This window comes from Petaurus breviceps, unplaced genomic scaffold (assembly GCF_028583685.1).
Source record: "Petaurus breviceps papuanus isolate PSGF00001 unplaced genomic scaffold, PetGlider_PUasm1.0 225, whole genome shotgun sequence".
Classification (NCBI taxonomy): Eukaryota; Metazoa; Chordata; class Mammalia; order Diprotodontia; family Petauridae; genus Petaurus; species Petaurus breviceps.
In genome coordinates, this window is record NW_027185889.1 from 8,360,178 (window position 1) to 8,367,679 (window position 7,502).

The 7,502-nt window shown below is 37.8% G+C and overlaps 1 pseudogene; it reads right to left on the reverse strand.

Annotated features, from left to right (window-relative positions):
- Window positions 1–6,205: 6,205 nt before the first annotated feature.
- LOC138166611 (large ribosomal subunit protein mL54 pseudogene) lies at window positions 6,206–6,711 on the reverse strand (annotated as a pseudogene).
- Between the last annotated feature and the right edge of the window lie 791 nt (window positions 6,712–7,502).

Sequence of the window (7,502 nt, forward strand, 5' to 3'; positions counted from 1 at the left end):
CTTCTCTTCTCTTCTCTTCTCTTCTCTTCTCTTCTCTTCTCTTCTCTCTTTTTCCCCTTCCTTTCTCTTCTCTCTTCTCTGTCCATCTGTCTATATGCTTTTATTTATTACCATTATTTGGTTTCAATTAACTTGGTTCAATGAAACAACTATTGTTCATGTTTGAGGAATTGTCCAAATTAGACAATGGATAAATGAAACTGTTTAAAAGAGCACTGTGTGCCTATCCATCAATGTCACTGAATCATAGAGTGAGATTGAAAGAATTGATCTAAGTCCTAAGTACAATGTGATGATAACTAGCTAACAATGAATTGAGGAAATGTTAATTTTGGAGTTTACCACATTGCCCCAGTAATACATCAGACTTAGAAAAATAGGACATTAAAGTGTGGAGAAAACAGCAACTAGTGTAGAAATATGGTGGCTGTTATGGAAATGATGATTGCCATCCCAGTCTCAGGGAACTGGTCAGTTCTAGTGATTAGAAATGTGGTGCTAATTAGAGTAAGGTCACAGATCTGGTCTCCATGCAGGTCAGCTATGCTCTATGGTCAGGAATTATAACCCCAATGTGAACTGCTGCTAACCCCAGGCAGCTAGCTGGTCTACAAATCAAGTCATCAGTCATAAGGAGGATCAGCAGTGAGATAATTGAGTGTAAACTAAAAAGAGTTCCCCGTTGTATACTCTTTTATCAATGCCTCAGTACTGGTATCTTTGGAACCCACCCCAACCCCTGAAAAACATCTTAGGATCTCTATTATCATGAGAGCTGGAAAAGAATTTTCCCCCAAACCAAGGTCAACAATGTTAGTCTCCTAAGAACTTCCACGGTTCTTCACTGTCTTCAGAATAAAGCACAAAACTCTTCAGCTTGGCATTTAAAGTCCTGTATGATCTGTTTCCAATCTTCCTTTCCAGGGTTATTGAACATTATTCCCTTTTACAAATTCTTACATTCCAGCCAAACTATCCTAATTGTTTTCTGAATTCTGCATTCTATTTCCAGCCTTCATGTTTTTCTCCTCAGTTCATCTCTTAGAATCCCTACTTTCTCTTAAGGCCCAGCCAATGTGCCTCCTATGGGAAACCTTTCTTCATCACACTAGTTTTCAGGGCTCACTCTCTTCTCAATATTTTTATCCATTTAAATGCTTCATTCCCAATTTCATTTTCACTTTGTCTTTGCACATAATAATCATGTAATAAAATTTTTTTGGACTGGATTGCATTTGGGAAATTTCATTTTTTCATCTCATTTTAGCTAGTATATTTTTACATCACCATTTATTAATATATCCCCAACCTCTCCCTTACATAGCAAGTTTTTCTTTGTGTCAAACATTTTTTAAAGTAAAAAATAAAAATCAGTTCAGCCAAACCAATGACCTAATGACTAGGTCCTACTCCATGTCTTTGGTTCAATTATATTTGAATGTACATACACTATTCCATGCCCACAGTTCCTATCACTGTCTTAAGTTTAAATGACCAACACAACAATTAATCCTGAATTTGTAGCTTTCGTGGATTTCTGAAAGTTAGGGGAGATTTCATTACAAATTCCACTATTATAAACCATCCTTTCCTCTCACGTATATACACACAACCATCATTGTAATATGAATATTCTCTTATTGATGCTATATTGTTGCAAATGATGAACCAATGTCTCTAAAGAAACAGAATTGTGGATGACTCAAAGAACAATAGAGAGACACCTTGCAAATATAAATTGAATGCATAGCATTACCAGCAACAAGAGGAAAGGATAATGGATGGTCATGACATCAATAGCCATTTATTAGGTGCCAGTTATGTGATAGATGCTGTGCTAAGTGCTGGGGATACAAAGAGAGGAAAAAAAAATGCCTGCCCTCAGGGAGCTCATAGTCTAGTTAGTGGGGGAGACAACATTCAAAGAACTAGGCATACTCAATTGTATAGGGTAGTCTTAGAGGTGAGATTCAAGCATTAAGGGAGATGGGGAAGGTTTCTTACACAAGTCAGGATTCTATTTGAGGCAAAAGCCAGGTAAGGCAGAAAATGGAAATAAAAAGGAGAAATGTTCAGGCGTGTGTGTGTGTGTGGGGGGGGGAACAGTGTGAAAATGTATGGATTTGGATAAAATAAAGGTTGGGACTAGAATTTATTATGTAAAAAAAGCAGGAGCTGAAATCATGATTTCAGACCAAGTTAAAGTTAAAACAGATTTAATCAAAAGAGAAAAATATGGAAATTTCCTATGTGTAATATTATTTAATATTGTTTCAGACCATTTAAAATAATTAGACAGTATAAAATACCTGAGAGTATATCTGCCAAAACAGACATAGGAACTATATAAACATAAAACACTTTTTATACAAATAAAGTCAGATCTAAATAATTGAAGTAATATTTATTGTTCATGGACAGGTAAAGCCAATATGATAAAAAATGACAATTTTATCTAATGAATCTATTCAATTCCAGCCCAATTAAATTACTGAAAAATTATCTTACTGAGTTAGAAAAAATAATAATAATAACAAAGTTCATATAGAACAAAAAGTCAGGGACTTCAAAGAAACCAAGGGAAAATGATACAACGGAGGCAGATTCAGCAGTATCAGACCTTAAACTATATTAGAAGGTTGCAGCATTATTGAAGTATAAAATGGATAATTTTGATTCTTTTAAATTAAAATTTTCTTGTATAAATAAAACCTAGGTGCTCAAGAATAGAAGGAAAACAGAAGATTGGGAAAAAAGCTTCCATAAACAATCTCTCAGATAAGTGTGATTGGGTTGGAACATTGCTGTGGTATAGGAAATCATGAGCTGGATTATTTAGAAAAACATGGGAAGAACTGAATTTATGAAGGAAGATGCTATCCACCTTCAGAGAAACAGATGGCAAGTGGAAATAAATATAGTATAGTTTTACATATATGAGAATGAATGTCTATGTGTATATATGTGTGTTTATAGATATCTATAGGTATCTATATACACACATGTGTATATACATGCATATATGTATATATGCATGTATATATATGCATAAACACATACACACATAATTCATGCTCTTAGGATGGAGGTGGGAGGAGGGAGGGGAAAAATAAAGTAAAAAGTACACAGCAGAGAACAAAAAAACTTACAAGAAGGAAAGAAAAAGCTGGGTAGTGTTTAAAAAACTGTATAATATTTATTATATAGATTTTCTTGAAATGGAAATTTACTGTTTTATATTGAATCATCTCATATTCTGCTGTGTACATGACAATGTTTTTCTTTCCTTTACTCATTTTGTATTTTAGTTTAAAATAAATAATAAATATACCCTCCCCCCCCAAAAAAAAAGGAAAACATATGGAATTGAGAGATGAAACAGTTAATGTAAGAACAGTAAGGATCACAAAATACACAAAGGGGAGGTAAGGCGTAGGAAGACTAAAAAGATAGGAAGGGGTCTAGTCATGAAAAGACTTTAAAAAGCCAGCCTGGGGATTTCAGATTTGACTTGGGAGAGAATGGGGAGCCCCTTTAGTTTACTTAATGGGGGGAGGGTGTAGGGTGAAGTGGGTGAGATATGGCATAGTCAGACCCGTACTTTAAGATCACTTGGATTTCTGAGTGGAGGAAGAGTTGTAATGGAGAGAAAATTGATGCAGGGAGTTGCTACTGGAAGGACATTGCTGTAGGCCAGGAATGAAGCCATGATGGTCTGCATCAGGGTGGTAGATGTATCAGATGAAAGGAGAGGAAAGGAATACAGGAGAGATATTACAAAGGGAGAATTTCCTGAACTTGGCATATCATACCGGACCCCATATTGCTCTGGTCCTCATGAAATGTTAAAAAAAATCCTCAAAGAAGCACATCTGGAAGGAGTATGCTATAAAAGTTTAACAACCAGCTCTCTGGGGGAAAAATGTTTACATGATACACTTTTTAGTTTATTAATATTTTTCCATCACTTTCTTAAGTTTAAATAATCAACACAACAATTAATCCTGAATTGGTAGCTTTTGTGGCATAAATGTTCACACATCTCTGTTTCCAGGCTGTCTATGGAAAATATACCCAAGCTTCACAGAAAGTGAAAAGTCGTTTGTGGATTGAGCCACATCAGTGAAGGGAGGGCCAGAATTCATGAGTCATCAAAGAATTAAGATTTCTGGAGAACTAGGAGCTAAATCTCATCCTTGTTTAAACATGCTCCCTTTAAACAGGGCCTTTCCCAGAATGTTTGGCTGAAGTGACCAAGTCTGTTCTTCCACATCCTTCTTTTCCTGACCTTCAGTCTCTGGTCTCTGACCTGCCCCCAATCACCCTGTGCTTTTCTGCTGCCCCGATCCTACTGAAGCAATCCAAATTGACTTGGTGACTTAATCTTTACAAAGGCATTAGTGACAACATATTCTCATTAGATATGAATACAGAGTATATTCATATAATCCTAAATCTCAAAAAAAAATCTGTTTTCATTTAATCTCATAATACCTTCTTTAAATGTTAAAGTATGAATCCTTGTATTATGTAATCATTCTATTATGCCTAAGTATTACAGTTACATTTGGTTGTTTTAGTTTCTTTAGTTTTTTTTTATGAATGAATAAATGAAATAGTATCATTAAACACTTAGTATGGTTTTCCAAGAATCGTACTTAATGCTGAGGATACAAATAATCTTGCCTGACCACAAGGAATTTATATTTTAATAGAGGTAGAAAACACATATAAGAAGGAGGGGTACTTGGATTCTGAAAGTTCCAGGGGTGGTGAGCAAATCATAGGGAAGCACATTGAGATAACTTTTTCTAGGAACAAAATAATATTGTAGGGCATAAAGGAGTACGACAGAAGATTCCCGAGATTAAAACTGGAAGTGGATTTTATTACTGTGGGACTGCTGGGGTCACATACACAAATCAGACAGTGAATTGGCATGAACAGTATGCCGGTTTTTAAAGAGATTACAACAGTCAGGTTAAGTAAGCTGAAACTACAATCAGTGATTGGTCAGTGTATATTTGAATCTTCTTGTGCCAGAAAGTTTTCCTAGGCTCAGGTACAGGGAACCCAGAATGGGTGGAGATGGGGAACACTCGGTGGGGACCAGGAAGAATGGAGCAGGGATTTTACCCTAGGTTGAAACCCCTATCCACGGATCAATTAGGAGAGGGAAGGGTCGAGTTTGTGCTGAAATTCATGTTTACAGATCAATTAGGGGAAGGGGAGAGTGGAGTTATGCTAAAATGCCTGCTTACAGATCAATTAAGGGAATGGAAGGTGGGGTTATGTTCAACAATATCATTCATAATTACTTTTTAATTAATTTAATTTTATTTAATTAAGATATTTGTGTTTAGTACATTTAAAAATGTAGTAAAATTCCCCAGGTCCACACCCTAATGAAATATCCTGACCATACTTATGTTCCTCCAGAAGAGTTTCATTTTAGAAAAAAACCTGAGTAGAGGCTAATTCTTAAACAAAAGGAATGAATTTCTAAGGGTAGAATTTCATCAAGGGTGTACTAACTACACCTAGTTGCAGCCAGTTCTTGACAGTTGATGGTTAAATTTTCTGTGTGAACATTTTATACCTTTGAGATTAGCAAACGTCAGATCAGAATTTGATTTACTGTTTTGGTAATTGTCTAGACTTAGGAAAGTTTTAGAGAAAATGGAGATTAAACTTCTAAAGATATGTTGTGTGCATATATCTATATTTTTTTCATTTTCAAAGAGTCAGTTATTAAACATTTACCAGCACACTCTTGAATTTTAGCCACTATAGAACTTTGGTAAGGGCAGTCTTCAAATCACATGCTGTAGGCTAATGGCCCTCTCCATTGTGGAATGTTTTAAGTACTGATTCATCTATATCCAAGATTCTTAACATATGTCTTCTATCTGTTATATATGCTCTTAGAAGAGTCATTTGTTTTTGGTCATTCTGCTCCCAAAGAAAGTCCTGGGAGGGCTTTACTCACCTGCCTTGGGCCCAGGTCCTCTCAGCCAGCCTCACAGCACAAGGGGCTGCTGGGAGCCTCAGAAGGAAAGAGAGTAGACTTGAAGAATCATGGTCTAAGAATAGAAGGGAAGGAACTGTCTCTTCCACTTCTTGCTTTTCCCCCCAACAAAACACAAAGTTCTTGGGAACGAGCCCTTTTCTCTGTGGCCTCCTCCCCTGCTGCTCAAGTCCTGCCTTGGGGGAGGCCCTGGTCGGGGGTGGGGGAGGTACCTGGGGGTTGTCCCATCACAGAATGTCCTGGAACAGAGATGCCACTGCCCTTGCTTTCCTCTTTTATAGCTTCTTGTTCTTGTGTAACTTGTGCCTCCAAATGTTCTTCTTCTGAAGCAACCGCCAGTGCTCCTGGCTTTCAGGGTCCAGTTCTTCCAGGGTCTTGGGGGGCCCCAGGTTCATCTCAAAGAGCCAGTCAGGATACTCTGAGTCAGGCTTCAGGGCCACTTCAGAGCCCTGCTTATAGATGTTGACCCCCATGGTATGAGTAGTAAGCAGGACCATGTCCTTGCAGACATCTGAGTCCTTCAGGGTCTCTGCAGGTAAAGCTTTGCCTCCGTCTCCTTTAATGACTGGCTTCTTAGCGTACCCCCAAAAAGAGAGGCTGCAAGGGATGGTGGGACCCCCTAGCGAGGATCCCCAAAAGCCCCTCCAGCTCTGGGGCACTCCAAAGACAAAACGTACAGCCATGACTTCCTCAGGTCACGCCAACTCTAGAAGGGTCATTTCAATCCAACATTCGGTGCCCTAAAGTTCCAGAGAGCTAACCTATAGGACTGAATGTAAGCTCCTTGATGGTACGGATTATTAATTTTTTTTGTCCTTGTACCTCCAGTGACTAGCATAGTTCTTGGCACATAGTGAATTGTTGTTCAGTAGCGTCTGACTCTTCATGACCCCATTTGAGGTTTTCTTGGCATCAACACTGGAGTGTTTCACCATTTCCTTCTCTAGCTCATTTTGTAGATGAGAAAACTGAGGCAACATGGTTAAGTGATTTGTCCAGGGTCGCACAGCTAGTAAGTGTCTGAAGACAGATTTGAACTCAAGAAGATGATCTTCCTGATTCCAGTTCTGACATTTTATCCATCTTTTTACTATGCCATCTAGGCATTAATAAATATTTGTTGATTGATATAGCTGATTACAGAGAATCATCTTAAATTTTTTCTCCAAAGCATCTTTTTACTCTTTGAGAAACTGTAAACTGACTACACACCCTTTTTTCTGCTGCTGGGGTGGTAAAGTTGGTGAACTATTTGAGTTCAGATGTTCTGATATATAGTAGGTCTACAATCAATTGGGCATCTGCAGTAAGTCTGGGCACTAATATGGCAAACCCCCAGGAGTAAAGGGTTGTCAGGATGCCTAAGAGGATGAGTGAAATGGTTTAGATCTGAAAAGGGAAGAGGTCAAAGTATATGTGCCAATAAGTATTGGGATGGGGTTTGTGAGTGGTCAGTGCACTTCCAGCCTTGGAA